Raw genomic sequence first — 16,677 nt, forward strand, 5'->3', positions numbered from 1 at the left:
ACAAATTCTTCTCGCCTCTTCTTTTTTGTCGTATCCAGGCTTACGCCTGGTGGTTGAAGATTTAGATTAAGTGGACGGGAAGGCAAGGAAGCCAATCTTCGTGTCCACCTTCAGGCATGCCTTCTCCGTGACGCAAATTTCCTTCTATCATTTTTTCAGGTTGCAAGTTAGCAATATCAACCAGTAGCTGACCATTGTCAGTGTCGGTATTAGTGCAAAGTCTCATTTGCATTCTGTTAACAATGCTCTGAATGAATTGGTTTGCGTTAATTGGCACCATTTTAGAAATCTGTATCAGAGGAATACTTCTGAACTTTAAATTATCCTTCGCTGTAACTGTGTTTTTTCTCCCAGATTTTCCTTGAAACTCTCAATAATTCTTATTGTCCTTTTTAATAAAAGTTTTATTCTAGGTAAAGTTGTACTTCGAAACTGAAGTTCAATGGATAATTCTTGCAGAACATCATACATTAGGAATCAGTAAGGATAGCATAGGCACTCTCTTTGTAATACCAGAGGTTATAGGCTACTATTAGTTGCTCTAAAAAGCAGAGAGCATACCGTACTGCGTACACCGCCTTATACCCTCGAATACAGCACTGGGCATACCCGTATTGATGTGTTACTTGCCTTGCAGGCTAAGCCCAGGGGCGCCGGAATCGGGGGGAGGGGGCAGGAGGGGCGAATGCCCCCCCTGCCCTCAAATTTTCTGTAGATGGGAGGGCAGGGGGGCAATGATGCCCTTTTAAGGTCATGTAACCTACTGCATATTTTGCAATACGATATAACAATTTCAGCTATTCGCTTTTAGCCTGATTATAATCTATCATTTCTGCCTCAAAATAATATTCATGACACAAAATTCTGTATCACAGTAGGTTGGCCTACGTCAAGGGTCGGCAATCTACGGCCCGCGACCTGGATCCGGCCCGCCATGCGAAATCGTCCGGCTCGAGAGATATTAATTAGTCATCACAAGAATACGGCCCGCCGTTTTTTATTGAGTTTCTAACTGCAGTGTTAGCACTGTTTGAAAAAATTGTGGTAGCCTATTGTTACGCCATAAGTACCTCGTACGTAGTCTGTTGTTACGCCATAAACCTGGTGCGAAGGCGGTAGTTCGTTTCGTTCTCTGCAAAATAAGTTCAGTCAGGCTGTTCCAAATACCATTCCCGAAAATTTCAAATAACCCTTATTGAAATGCAATGCAGTGACGAAGGCAAAATTTCATACAAAGGGCATATCGCTGCTTGAATTTTACAAAAAGTACCTTCTTGAAAGTGGTCTTTATCCCAGCTTGACCAACAATGCAAAAGAAATGGCATTGATGTTTGGTAGCACGTACACAACCATGTGAACAAATGTTTTCAACAATGAAACTCACGAAGAGCAAGCTACGATCACGCATTTCCAACGCCCATTTAGAAAATGTGCTGGTTCTTGCTTCATCTGACTTGTTACCAGATGTTGAAAACTTTCACAAAGCAAGCAGCTTTAAGTATCACATTAATGCTGTGTTGTTGAAGAGTGAATAGGCCTACATATATATATATCTTTTTTTTGTGATTGGTATGATTGAGATTGTAGCAATGTAATAGCGTAATATACTGAAGTGAGTGTGAATTATAGTACAGTATTAATGAAAATTCTGGCCCGCCAAAGAGTTGTACACCCGACATTTGGCCCGTGTCTAGCAAAAGGTTGCCGACCCCTGGCCTACATAATTATAACATAGCATGATGCCCTCCCGTGCCATTGTTCTTTCTATACTGGACACTGGTATCATTACTCGATGATGAGCTGATGGATGAGCATTATCGCTATATCTTATCTTAAACTTAAACAAAAATTGGCCTTTCAGCAACAAACGTGCCCTTTTTTCATAATACTGCCCCCCCAGTTAAAAACTGTTCCGGCTCCCCTGGCTAGGCCCATTAGCTAGTGCTACCATATGTTAAACCATAGGCATACGAAGCCGAGTAACGTGATCAAGTTTAACATCTTCAAGTTTATCACATATAGAAACACAAAACTACGCAACAAATTAACACAAGATGTCCTCTTCAGGAATAATATACATACAACTTAACTACATCTGAATAAAATACAACGGTATCAGCACAGTCTCTAGCCTATATTATTAACATAGAGACTGTGGTATCAGCGTACAAATGTAACCAAAAATACTTTTCTTGAGGAGTTAAAGAGCATGAAAGCAAAAAATACTTTCTAGGAAGCATATTTTCGCTTTGTATACGATTCCACCGACCGACCAATCAGGTTGTAGTTCTAGGTGGGGGTCGCTTAAAGTTATTCCAATGCGATGTCCAGCCACACTGTGAGCAGGGGGGTCTAGGTGGTACTATGGGACCCGGGCCCGGAATATTTAAGGGGCCCGGATTTAAAAGAATCTCCGCGACTTCAAACATTATCATAATCTTAATATAATCCGATCTAAAGGAATTGCCATCAGAGTTTAAAACAGCCACTTCAGCAGTCAGATGGTAAAGTACCGGGCCCCTTTCCGGGTATAGTGATTTCCCTAACCACGATTTTTTTTTCTCGAAAACACGAAATATTTTTCATTACCCACTCTTTAATTCTGAATATATATATTTTGGTGGTAGTCACTTCTAGCTACTTGCGTCTACTTTACAAAGAATTAAGTTCAGCCGATTGTCCACCCCGTTAGCTCAGCTGATACGCGCCCGGCTCAAGATCACACAGCGCTGGTTCGACTCTCGGGGTATGCGCTTGAGCAACGCATTTCAGGACTGCTCTCCATTCAACAACACCTAATGGCAGGGTTAAGAAAAACCCGGGTTTTTTCAAAAAAGCCCAACCCGCATGGGTTTTTTTTAAAAAAACCCGTTTTTTTGGGTTTTATTTAAAAAAGATGCAAAAAGGGTAAATTCATGCTTATTTCACCTCATATACTACTTTTTACCAATGAAGTGTCTCTCACTCACAGTACATGCTGGCATAACTCAATAAAATAATGCACTAGGGCTGTTTAACTATGAGGCCTTCTTGCATAAATGAGTTTCAGTGTAGTACAAAGTGGCATTACTTGATTTTTGTGTACAGAAATATCCACTGTGTTTTCAATTTATCCTTGGAAATTTCCTTCACAATCACATCCTCAAGTCCTAATTTGAAGTTTGTTTTAAGTACCTTGTAGTACTTTGGTTCATTTTTTCAATTTTCTGATAAAAATTGGACAAATATGATGCTTTGGGTTTTTTATGTTTTTTTTGGGGTTTTTTTAAGTGGATTTTTTGAAAAAAAAACCACCCAGGTTTTTTTGGGTTGGGTAAAATACCGACAACCCTGCCTAATGAATGGAATAATTCCCCGGCAACAAAACTTCAACAATTGGAAACTTCACTCTGTCAATCTTGGTAACCGGCCGTGCGTCAAGAGCCTCTACAGTCTACAAGTATGCGAAACTACCAGGAATAACTTATCAAGGCTTTGTCAGTCCGAGGATAAACATTCAAACCAAAATCAAACTCCAACAATTTTAAACATAGGCTACCGAAGAAGATCTCGTGATTGAGATCAAGGATTTCGCGGATTACGAACAAATTCCTAATACGTAATTGCGCAGTTGGGGAAATTCGTGGATACAACAAATCTTTGAGAATATAATAATATATATAAAAGAATGAAAACTATTAATAGCCTACTACCAAAAAGTGCTCGATGCTAAGGCTTCAGATAGTAATAACTATATTTGATTTAATAATATATATATAAATGATATTCCTCTTAATTTTCTACTTTGAACGGCATATGTCATCCTCATTTTAACAACACATCAATAAAAGTTTGTACACAACCTTTACATTCATAACTTTGTAGATGAAGGGGGCCCGAAAATAAATTAGTACCGGGCACAAGAAATCCTGTCAACGGCCCTGACTGTGAACATAGGGTTGCATATTTTAAGTTTGTAAATGTCATGTAAACAATAGTGTGCGTTTCACCGTTATTGTGTTTCACGAGCAGTGTTCCCTTTATGCAAGTTTTTGTTGGCAAAATAGGTCGGTGTGCCAACTCAATTTACAGTAAATTGGCAAAATATTATATATAAATTTAAAGACTTTTTCTGGTTGAATTACGAAAATATTTAGCTTAGTTGGCTGCAAAATGTTGTTAATCAACAATTTTTGCCACGCTAATAAGCACCGCAAGTGACAGTTGTCTATAATCAAAGAAGTAGGTAAAGGTTTTATAGACTCTCACAAAAAGGATGAAAAACCAACTCATTGCTTTTTTAGAGAGACCGCTGTTCATGAGTTACGATAGAAACGTTTCTTCGGTGATCTTCACCAGCGTTTGTTTCATGGTGCCTGGTTTCTTTTTCCTTGTTATTGGAGCCTATTTTTCGCTGATATGTTTGCAGGTCACTATTGTTGCCTGTATTGCGATGTGTCAAACATTTTCTTGTTTACTGAAACTGTTAATTGCAAAATATCTTTTGTGAAGCTAAGTGACAACACCACTCTTGCTTGGCGATGAATATTCTGATGAAACTGCTCACCTCGTTAGCCTATAAGTGCGCAAAAAAAGTGGCCTCGTTTATGAGGCGTTGTTAAAGAAGTGAAAAGTGTTGTTAAAGGAGCTTGGCCTGGCGGTAGTGTTGTTCGACTAATTTTGTTGCTGCGGTATTCTAAGACAAATATTAACAACATGTAACGCTGGATACGAAATGTGTTCTTTTCTGGCATAAGAGTCAATTTTATTACCTAAAATTTTATTAGTGCGGCTCGCTAAAGCTCTCCTTAGTGCCAAAGTGGCCTGCGTGCAAAAAAAGGTTGGCGACCCCTGATATAAACCAGGGATATCTATAACTACGGGATTGGAAACTCTGTGGAACTGAAAACCATTTTATACACCAGTAGGGTCACTTTTCTTTTGTGCGCTGCTGTGATAAATATTCACATAAATTGACCTCAAAGGGCATCAAGTAGTAGACTAGACGAACACCCAAAAGTGTAACAATCAGTTCCCCTGCTGTAAATTGTAAGGTCTACGCTTGCCTGGTTTGTTTATTTGTTCGTATTCCATTAGTGCAGTCATGTAGTATTTTGTTTGCTGCTTAAAAAAATTCCAGAATGATAATTGGTTATAGTTCTGATGACATCGTAAACGGATTGGTTTCGTATTGGATTGGTCTGGGAACAAGTTGATGATACAACAACATATTTCACTGATTGCTGAACACTCCTCATTTACGTACTTCTGATCCGACTTGCAATACGCAAAATGCTAAAGAACAACAGTAGGCGGTTTTCGGACTCGTTACATTCATTTATTTTTTGGATTCATTGTTTTTTTTCTAGCAGCGTAAATGTACTTTTATACATCAATTAAGTTTCAATGGGACTGTATTTTGTATTATTATTGTAAAATCGAATTTTTTATATCTTTTAGTCGGTATTTTATTTTGTCAATCTTTCTGTAGTCGTAGTAATGTGATGACCCTACTGATGTATAGCACTGAATAGAGTTTCCAATCCCGTAGTTATAGATATCCCTGATATAAACTAAAGCATAAGGTACCGTAGGCCTAATGTTCTCCTGTGTTAAATGTCGCTAAACTGTTCGATCTGTAGCCTAGGCCTACCAAACATATTCAAAGGCGCCTACTGATACATTAGATTTTTCTGAAATGATGGCGTATGAAAAATGGAAAGAATATTTCAAACATTGCAGAATCGTGGTTTTTTTAGTGAGCTTAAAAATCGCGCGATTCTTCGTCTACTAGCTTATAGCCTCATAGGCCTAATGCAAATGTAGAACGCATTTTTTCTATGATGCAGCCAGAATGGCGCAAGAAAAGAGACAACAGCTTTTAAGTTGAGTTCGTTTCTGGGATCTCAATAGTTGTGTACAATTTCAATCATATTTCGTTTAAGCAATTTTATGATCTCGTCAAAGGCTGATCAAATCATATTGAAAAAAGGTAAGCAAACTGCAGAAATTAGAATTACCCAGAGATGTCCGTATATGCCGCAAATTCTACGCCATAGACATGCGTCTTAGACTTTTTGTTTGCGCTAACGCTTACGGCCACATTTTTTTTGGATAGTTGTCGCTTGAGGCTACGCCGTAAAATTTTCGCGTTATTTTAGCGCATAGCGTCAACGCATAGGCTACTTTTTAATGTCTTTTTTTCTCTACAACACGCCAATACCTTCCAACGCTCCAGTTGAAAGAATGTTTTCAATGGGCAAAGACATATTGAAACCAAAACGCAGCAAAATGCCAGATGAACACTTTCAGATGCTTATGTGACTTCGTGGAAATTCAAAATAAAACTTGTTTGTTTCGAGTGGTTTATACCGTGTGAATGTTTGGCACCTAGCAAACAAAATTAGTTTACGCTAGTGTATGCGCTGACGCTGCCAACTTTTTTTACAAGTTACGTTGACGCATACGGCGCATGGTTTTTCGAACGTTTACGCTGCGCTGAAGGCGTCAATATTTTTTGTATGCGCGTACATCACTCAAATTATCCTACATTTGGTAAGTTGCACGCATGATATCAGTAACCTACTTTTGTTGGGCCATTAGTTGGGGTTCAAAAGAAACTTCTACATTGCAAGCTAGTTTTTATCAAATGCAATTCTAGGCTAGGTACTTGTTTTTGATAAAATCAAACTGTAAAAAATCAGCGATGAACATAAATAAGTTATTGAAACATATAGGCTAATGTTTTAATTGAAATGTGTTTACATTTAAGAAGATGTGGAGATTTGTGAAATCATTAATGTCCCGATCGACCAGACGCCATAGGCTACTCGAATTTCATCCTTGTTTGGGATCCAGGGGCGCCGGAACGATTTTTGACTGGGAGGGGCAAGATCACGAAAAAAAGGCACTTTTGTTTACTAAAAGGCCAATTTTTTTTCAAGTTTTAAGATAAAATATAGCGATAATGATAATCCGGAATACAAAGATGGGCACCATGCTATGTTATAATGATGTAACCTACTGTCAAGCCTAAAAGCAGCCTGCGGCCATGGCCGCAAAGTTGTGCTTGAATGAACGGTCGGTGCTACCTCCTCAATCGGCCAAGTTTGGCCGCCGGTTTCTTTTAGCCAATTATTTAATTTCGCAAAAGAATGATCGTGGATTAACTGTCCAAAATATGTAGTATCAAAGAGTGACGCAAAATTAGGTCAGCGCGTCATAATCGCCACTGTTGCATTGTGCGGGAATATTTGTTATTGATGGAATATATTATATATCCATCTGCGATCACCAGCGCTGTAAGTCTTGTTTGTAATTTCCGACGTTTATTTTAACAAAGTCTTAATCCGAAGTGCTAATTTACATCGGTTGGCAATATTCTCGGTTTTATGTCGATTCGATGTTGTCGGACATTGAATCGTTGTTAAAGGCATACTAAATGAAAATTTCAAACCGGAATTAAGCATTAAAATGAATAAACTGAACATTCAAGATCCTACATTTCAAAAACAATTACCGAAAAAAAATTGTTTTCGATGGTGCTGGCAAGGCCCAAAGTCCATTGTTTCATTTATTTTCATTTTTTTCAAAATGACCAAAACGTGCAAACCCTGCTTGAGAATACATAATAAAAGACAGCAATAACAAAAGCCACGTTACCACATCTGATGTTTTGAGCAAACTGTCTGATGTTTTGATGTTGAAATGTGCTGTTTTGATGTACATACATAGGCTACATAGCCTACAGTCAAATCGCCCGCAGTAACAATTATTGCGTGATCGGTTGATTGCTAGTCTTTTGTTACGTAGACTGTACAGTCGCACGCTTCGTTGCTCAAGCCCAATCTCGCTTTGAAAGCTCTGACAAAAGCACGCGCACAATGGTGGTCAGACCGCAATGGGGCAAAATTTTATTGAAAATCGTTTTATGGTAGCATGTTAAACACAAAGAACGTGGAAAATCGCCAAGTCAGGTTTTTCCTTTAGGCTACTATCCCTTTAAAAAGGAGAACTTAGTTAGTTGATATCAATGGTGAAAACATTTTTTGATCATATTTTGCAAAAATTATGCTTCTTTTAGTACGGTAGGCTAATGTCTTTTAGTAATGTAGGCTACATCATTGAAATAGCTAAAACCTCAATTGCTAAGGCAACAGGGATCAGATGTTAGTAGATGCAACAGAAAATATATTTCGCACTGGCTATAGTGCATCGTCAGTTCTGATAAAGGGCGGTTAAAGCTTACAAGTAATGTTTTAATCATTGAAATACTTATTGTATTACCCAGGGATACCTAGACACTAACGGGATGCGAAACTCAAAATTCGTCCGTCCAACTGAAGGGCTAACCATGTTGCCTACAATGAATTGCACAATGCGGTGTTACTACACGAGAAAATGTTTGCTTTGCACTGGCTGTTTTATTTGTCGTTTCACAAAAGTTGTATCTGTACATTATTGTCAATCTTATGTTGATGACAAAATTATTAATATTATAAGTTATAACCAATTCATTAGGCTACATGTAGAATCCACAAAAGAAAAAAAACGACTAATGGCTTATTGTTCATAAACTTGGCTACTAGGCTATGTACACAAACAAGAATAATACCTATAAATATCACTGGACAATCAGATATCATAACTTTACACTGTAACCACAATCAGGCAATGAATAATAATAATGTTATGATTTTATTTATTGTCGCTCTACAACAGCAAAGGTCTTTTAGCGACAGGGCTCATTTTTCATTTATATTAGGTTTACGATGTTATCACATTATTACCCGACTCATTCTCACTGCGCTATGCAGGATAGAACACAATCGGTACCGTTTTTAAAGTCTTCGGTTTGGCCCGACCTGGAATCGATCTCAGATCTACCAGCACCAGAGCCGAAGGCGAAACCACTCAGCTACTGAGCTGGTAATCAGGCAATGACACAAATTCAAGTATTTGCAGTCTTGCGTGAACCACCACTCGTAAGCTTGCGTACTGTTCGAGCCATCTTCGCGGGTTCCTCGCGCCTGGGAGCGTTCAAACGTTTCAGTTGATTTTTGGCAAAACAATTAAATGAAGTTTTTACAATCAACACGAAATTGCAGTGGCCTTTTGAACAAGCCACATCAGCCTGCAACCCCAATGACGTCTCTGCTGCATTTTTAACGGCTCGAATAAAAGCAGAGCGTGAGTTTGGTAGGGTGAGCATTTCTTTTTAGCAGAAGGATTGCTGAGTACGACATCGTAATACTGAACAGCCATTGTCGTTACAGCGAAGCACAACTCTGTTGGCACTGAAGAATGTACATCAATCCCAAACTGTCATGCAAATACTGAGCAAGTTCGGGCACTGCTGTCATCGTTTGAATGTATGCCAAGAATGTTTGCTCAGTGAGACCAGCATTTCCAGATTGTTGCCACTTCACAAATATATCAACTGCAGCTGCAAGGTAGCACATGATGGGAGGTTGATCCTCTCCTTCTTTAGGAAATTTCCTTGGCATGCACATGTCATCCTTTTTTGCTACACCTTCAAAACACACAATGCAGTGAGTTAAGTGAGCATTTCACAAACAAAAAAGAAAAAATGTCATCAATAACATTGCATTAATATGTAACCGTTTATAAGAGAGTGCGACGCCTGGAAAGTAACATGTCGAACCGCTATCAGTAGCAAATGTTTCCTCATGTAGTCTACAAGTCCTGAATTTGGCTATTAATGTGTTGGAATAGTTGCTGGTGATAGTGATTCTACCACTTGCTCATGATCTAATTTGGATTGAAAAAAAAAACAGAAAATTTTCACAAGTAATGTTGTGGACAGGAAGCATAATAAACTTTAGAACAGCTTTAGGGTCGTCGTATTCTCGTATGCACCAATAAGATTGATCCCAATATGCTGGTTCACTGTTTTTAACTTCTTCCACTAACTTCTGTAAACTTTGCAGAAAAGCTGTTGCTGTTGGTTGTACGAAGTCTGCTTTATATATATGTAAAATTTGCGATATCAGTATAGTGACATGACATACCCTTAAATGGTGATTTAACGAACATGATTTTTCAAATTTTAGATATGAATTTCACAAATCTTGATGTTTCCAGGAACCCAGCATTGCTTTCAGCATACAACTCTAAGGCATGCGCACTGCGCAGTTGATTCACAGAACACACCTGAAAATAGCAAAGGCCATCGTTGGCTTGCGGCTGGCAAAAATAGTCTTATTCAGTATTTTTTATTCTATGACTTTAATTTCGTACACAGTTTCCAGTAATAGTGCTAACCTAAATTACTAGCATATTATTACTTTCTTTTATATATGTCTTTGTGATGTCATAACCAACCAATTTCAAATGCTATGTTAAAATGTGGTTGTGCTCAATGCTCATATCATCCGGACAAAACCTTTCTGCATACAAGACAGAAACTACACCAGCTGAGCACCATTTAAGTGTATGCATTACAAGGCAGTGAGTTCTATACTCAATTCACAGATGGGTCTGTGTCACTAATACCATATTTTACAACTTTACTTACTTAAAGCATGTTGCCAGGTGATGTACGTACGTGCTATGCTGCTGGGATTTAGCGATGCTTTCCTCAGTGCAAATGCAGCCTTCAGAGCCTTGTGTTCCTCAAGAGCATACAAGCGTTTTATATGCTCAAAATGAGCAGTGCATTTTTCACCAAAGATGTGTCTATTATCTTCACCAACAGGGGGAAAGTGCATTCTCTTTCTATTCAGAAAATTATTGAAAATATTTTTAAAATTGTATGTGAAGTCAAATAATAGGTACAAATGCTTTTCTTTCCTTGTAGGATGCACATTGCACAATGCAACTTGACAATTTGTTGTTCCCGCACATATCCATGAACATTTTTCTAAATAAAAGAGTATGTACATTGTTAGTTAATTTGAACTATGTGAAGCAAAGCATTACCACCAATAAAATTACACCTTTTGTCCAATAAATTTGTATATACATTCAAACTGCATAAAAGTACACCCAACTTACAAGGGTCGACGTCTTTTAGGTGCAGACAGTTAGGCGCCGGTCAAATAGGCGCGCACATGCGCAAACCATTACCCTTTAACGGCACTGGGAACTACCCTCGGTCTAGTGACAAATTAAAGCATGTCAAAAATATCATTACCCAATACCCAGCTCTCATCACAACCAATTCATGCAGACATAAATACCTGTTGCAAACATGATTGTCAACGGAGACAGCAACAACAAAGAAGATTTCATCTTGTGCATTCATCACTTTTTTCAAATCATTAAACGAGTCTAAATTGTTCGGTTAGTCGTCAAATCATTTTCCTTTTTCAGTCTTGCAGACGCTGTAGATGTAGAAGTGGATCTTTTAGGTGGCTGTTGCTTTGTCAGATAACCAGGTAAACCAGGAAATATTCTTGGTACAGCTGACGGCTTTAGGCGAAGCTTTTTCAGTTGCAACAATTCTCTTTTTGCAACTCTTCTTTCTCGGACATCGGTAGTACTTGTTATAAAGTCTGAACCATAAAAATGTTTTGCACAAACTCTACTGGAGGAAGTGACTGCATATTGTTCTCTAGGAATAGCTTTAATCCAAACTTGAATTGCATCTTGATTGCAAGGTAATCGAAAAAGTGACACTTTTGGTCTATTACTTTGAGATAAACGATAACCAGTATTACAATCAGGAACGCAACAGGTAAACCCCATATTGCTAAACAATTTGAATGACTTATAACATTCAAGCACAAGTACTTAGTTTCAGATATAAGCACAATGAGATATGAAAAAGACTTGGTAGCATTATATCATACATTGGCACGAGTAGAAATGATGTGTAATTGTGTATTGTTAGCCTACCTACCAGCGTTGGGTCCACGTCTTTTAGGCGCAGACAGTTAGGCGCCGGTCAAATAGATGCGCACGCTGTGGCGTCTGTATATTTAGGTGCGGAGCACTGTGGCGCCCGTCCATTTAGGTGCTATTCCTAGTAAAGTCTGCAGATTGTATCAGCTTGGCAGGTAGGGCAATGCTTTTCACACAAAAATGTTATATTGAACAGAAAAATATGTTGTTTTGTTAATGCGCGTGTGGATATGAGGTGCGAGACAACGCTCTACTACTCTTGATTTTAGCTCATCTCCACAGGACATTTGCTATTTATCCTGAACACAGGTTGCAGCCAGATGGACCTTTACTTAATCTGTTATCTTTCGCAATTACTTCTACTCGGATGGATTGGTCGTGTTGCGAGTACGTATGAGACAACGCTCTACTACATGAATACACTTCTATAGGGCATGTGAACCCTGGTTACAAGTTGCAAGCATAATGGTGAGACTTTGCTCGTTATTAAACCTAGTCATGGTTTTGACAGAAAACTAAGTTACTCTTCACTCAAGCCTACCACCCGCTTGAATATAGGCTACGGTATATTTTTTACTGATGTTTAGTGTAGCCTAGTTATTATTTGACTTAACTAAAAGTGAACTCAGTAATGTTCGGAAACTTGAATAATTTATTGATAAAACTTTCGCCGACGCAAACCTGGACTAACAACAAATAAATGCCGAACACGCGCATTAAAATACAATATAATTTTCTGTTCAATATAACATTTTGTGGGAAAAGCATTGCCGGCATAAGCAGCTTCACTCACGGAAGCCATGGCATATTTTTTTGTTCAATGTAACATTTTGTGTAAAAAGCATTGCCCTAACTGCCAAGCTGATACAATCTGCAGACTTTACTAGGAATAGCACCTAAATAAACGGGCGCCACAGTGCTTCGCACCTAAATATCCAGACGCCACAGTGTGCGCGTCTATTTGACCGGTCTATCTATTTGACCGATCTATTTCCGTTTATAAACATTAAAATCTCTATTTATTTTTAAATACGCAAGACATTTCTTCCATTTTTAAACTATTCTGCTCGCGTTTCCTTCGTCTGCCCCACCACGAGCTTGCCACCCCTGGAAAGGAAATTTAATTCTGAACACGATTCAAAAATAAAATTCCGAAAAATATTTCGAGAAAATATTTTTATAGACGCTCAATTGAAGGCGTCTATAAACGTTAAAATCTCTATTTATTTTTAAATACGCAAGACATTTCTTCCATTTTTTAATTATTCTGCTCGCGTTTCCTTCGTCTGCCCCACCACGAGCTTGCCATCCCTGGAAAGGAAATTTAATTCTGAACACGATTCAAAAATAAATTTCCGAAAAATATTTCGGGAAAATATTTTTATAGACGCTCAATTGAAGGCGTCTATAAACGTTAAAATCTTTATTTATTTTTAAATACGAAAGACATTTCCCCCATTTTTAAACCATTCTGCTCGCGTTTCCTTCGTCTGCCCCACCACGAGCTTGCCACCCCTGGAAAGGAAATTTAATTCAGAACACGATTCAAAAATAAAATTCCGAAAAATATTTCGGAAAAATATTTTTATAGACGCCTAATTGAAGGCGTCTTTTAACGTTGAAATCTCTATTTGTTTTTAAATACGTAAGACATTTCCCCCATTTTTAAACCATTCTGCTTGCGTTTCCTTCGTCTGCCCCACCACCAGCTTGCCACCCCTGGAAAGGAAATTTAATTCTGAACACGATTCAAAAATAAAATTCCGAAAAATATTTCGGGAAAATATTTTTATAGACGGTCAATTGAAGGCGTCTATAAACGTTAAAATCTCTATTTATTTTTAAATACGCAAGACATTTCTTCCATTTTTAAACTATTCTGCTCGCGTTTCCTTCGTCTGCCCCACCACGAGCTTGCCACCCCTGGAAAGGAAATTCAATTCTGAACACGATTCAAAAATAAAATATATTTCGAGAAAATATTTTTATAGACGGTCAATTGAAGGCGTCTATAAACGTTAAATCCTCTTATTATTTTTAAATACGCAAGACATTTCTTCCATTTTTTAATTATTCTGCTTGCGTTTCCTTCGTCTGCCCCACCACGAGCTTGCCACCCCTGGAAAGGAAATTTAATTCTGAACACGATTCAAAAATAAAATTCCGAAAAATATTTCGAGAAAATATTTTTATAAACGGTCAATTGAAGGCGTCTATAAACGTTAAAATCTCTATTTATTTTTAAATACGCAAGACATTTCTTCCATTTTTAAACCATTCTGCTCGCGTTTCCTTTGTCTGCCCCACCACGAGCTTGCCACCCCTGGAAAGGAAATTTAATTCTGAACACGATTCAAAAATAAAATTCCGAAAAATATTTCGGGAAAATATTTTTATAGACGCCTAATTGAAGGCGTCTTTTAACGTTGAAATCTCTATTTGTTTTTAAATACGTAAGACATTTCCCCCATTTTTAAACCATTCTGCTCGCGTTTCCTTCGTCTGCCCCACCACGAGCTTGCCACCCCTGGAAAGGAAATTTAATTTAGAACACGATTCAAAAATAAAATTCCGAAAAATATATCGGGAAAATATTTTTATTGACGCTCAATTGAAGGCGTTTATCAACGTTAAAATCTCTATTTATTTTTAAATACGCAAGACATTTCTTCCATTTTTAAACTATTCTGCTCGCGTTTCCTTCGTCTGCCCCACCACGAGCTTGCCACCCCTGGAAAGGAAATTTAATTCTGAACACGATTCAAAAGTAAAATTCCGAAAAATATTTCGGGAAAATATTTTTATAGACGGTCAATTGAAGGCGTCTATTAACGTTAAAATCTCTATTTATTTTTAAATACGCAAGACATTTCTTCCATTTTTAAACTATTCTGCTCGCGTTTCCTTCGTCTGCCCCACCACGAGCTTGCCACCCCTGGAAAAGAAATTTAATTCTGAACACGATTCAAAAATAAAATTCCGAAAAATATTTCGGAAAAATATTTTTATAGACGCTCAATTGAAGGCGTCTATAAACGTTAAAATCTTTATTTATTTTTAAATACGCAAGACATTTCTTCTATTTTTAAACCATTCTGCTCGCGTTTCCTTCGTCTGCCCCACCACGAGCTTGCCATCCCTGGAAAGGAAATTTAATTCTGAACACGATTCAAAAATAAAATTCCGAAAAATATTTCGGGAAAGTATTTTTATAGACGCCTAATTGAAGGCGTCTTTTAACGTTGAAATCTCTATTTGTTTTTAAATACGCAAGACATTTCCCCCATTTTTAAACCATTTTGCTCGCGTTTCCTTCGTCTGCCCCACCACCAGCTTGCCACCCCTGCAAAGGAAATTTAATTCAGAACACGATTCAAAAATAAAATTCCGAAAAATATTTCGGGAAAGTATTTTTATAGTCGTTTTTGTGATGCTTACTTTTCTTGCCATATCACATATAGCAGTCTTAATAGATACGATTTTTTGTCTAACTTTTCGCAATTGCAGTTGCTTTATCTTTGACAAGTCGAGTTTTTTATTTAAATTTCTGTGTTCACTGTTCATTTGGCTATGGAAAAAATTTAAGATTTGCTTTGATGTGGTAACGAGAAGTGATTTTATCAGCTTCCGAGTGTTGCTACTTTCATCGCATTGTTTATCGCGCAAATTTTTACGGATCATTTTTTTAGGCGGATGGCGCAGAATTATTCTGCCAGAATGACGGTGGTCGATTTAGGCGGTAGGCACTTTAACATGCAGATATCCAATCCAGCACGAACCAATCAGAAACTACGCTTTTCATGACGTCATCAAGATTGCGTTTGGGAAAAATAAAGGGAAAACGCAAATTCTAGCTAAATTAAATCATCGCTTTGCCATCGGTTGGCTTGGCGCATTGGGTTAGGGCGGTAGTAGTCATTACAATGACGTGGGTTTGATTCCCATCTCTGCTATAGCTTTTTTTTCTTCTGTAATTACCAAACAAAGTTCAAAGTAATTATTAATTCTCTGGCTGAATGCTGGAATGGTCACAATAGCAGATAACGTAGCATCTCATTGGTTCGTGGTTGGATTGGATACGCGCGTGGATTATTAGAAATCTGCTTGTTAAAGTGCCTACCGATTTAGGCATGCCCTTCAGTTGGACGGAATAAATGAAAAAACGGATAAGCTTCGGATCCCCTAAGTCCATTATCCCTAGTATTACCTTGCCGTCATCGTCAACACAGTCATGTCCAACGTTGTTTTTCGTTGCTAAAAAGAATTCTAGGGGAGTGGCGAACTTCTATAAAATCAGCCACATTGGAGACACTCGTGCGAGTGTCGTTTGTATAGTACTGGATTGCAATCCCGATAAAGCAGTTATTGCGTGGTGCAACGATTCTATTGTAGGACGTCGCCCAGGCCCAGACTTCAACAACGCTAAGTGATCATTTTAGCATTGTTGCAAGTTTAATTCCATTTACTTGTGCTATCGTTATTTTTATTTTGGCCTCCAAGCACGCAGATTTGGCCGCCGAGAAGGAGCTACCGGTAGGCCACGATGGCTGCCGAAAAAAAAACGAGTTTTAAGGCCTGTACTGTGTTGCAAAATTTTGTGCCGTAAATATTATTTTGAGGCAAAAATGAAAGATTATAATTAGGCTTAAAGCGAATAGTAGAAATTGTTATATTGCAAAATGTGCAGTAGCTTACATGACTTTAAAAGGGCACCATTGCCCCCCTGCCCCTCCATCTGCTGAAAATTTGAGGGCAGGGGGGCATTCGCCCCCTTGCCCCCCCCTGCTTCCGGCGCTCCTGTTGGGATCATCGGTGGTGCATACCCAATAGCCT

General features: G+C 38.2%; 1 long non-coding RNA gene across 1 annotated transcript; it reads right to left on the reverse strand.

Moving 5' to 3' along the window:
* Positions 1-8,400: 8,400 nt before the first annotated feature.
* On the reverse strand, positions 8,401-10,300 carry LOC145775989 (uncharacterized). The gene is made up of 2 exons (XR_014290191.1): positions 10,011-10,300; positions 8,401-9,511 (listed from the first exon to the last, which is right to left on the reverse strand). It is a non-coding gene; the product is annotated as an uncharacterized LOC145775989 (long non-coding RNA).
* Between the last annotated feature and the right edge of the window lie 6,377 nt (positions 10,301-16,677).

This window comes from Aplidium turbinatum, chromosome 8 (genome assembly GCF_918807975.1).
Source record: "Aplidium turbinatum chromosome 8, kaAplTurb1.1, whole genome shotgun sequence".
NCBI classification, from domain to species: domain Eukaryota; kingdom Metazoa; phylum Chordata; class Ascidiacea; order Aplousobranchia; family Polyclinidae; genus Aplidium; species Aplidium turbinatum.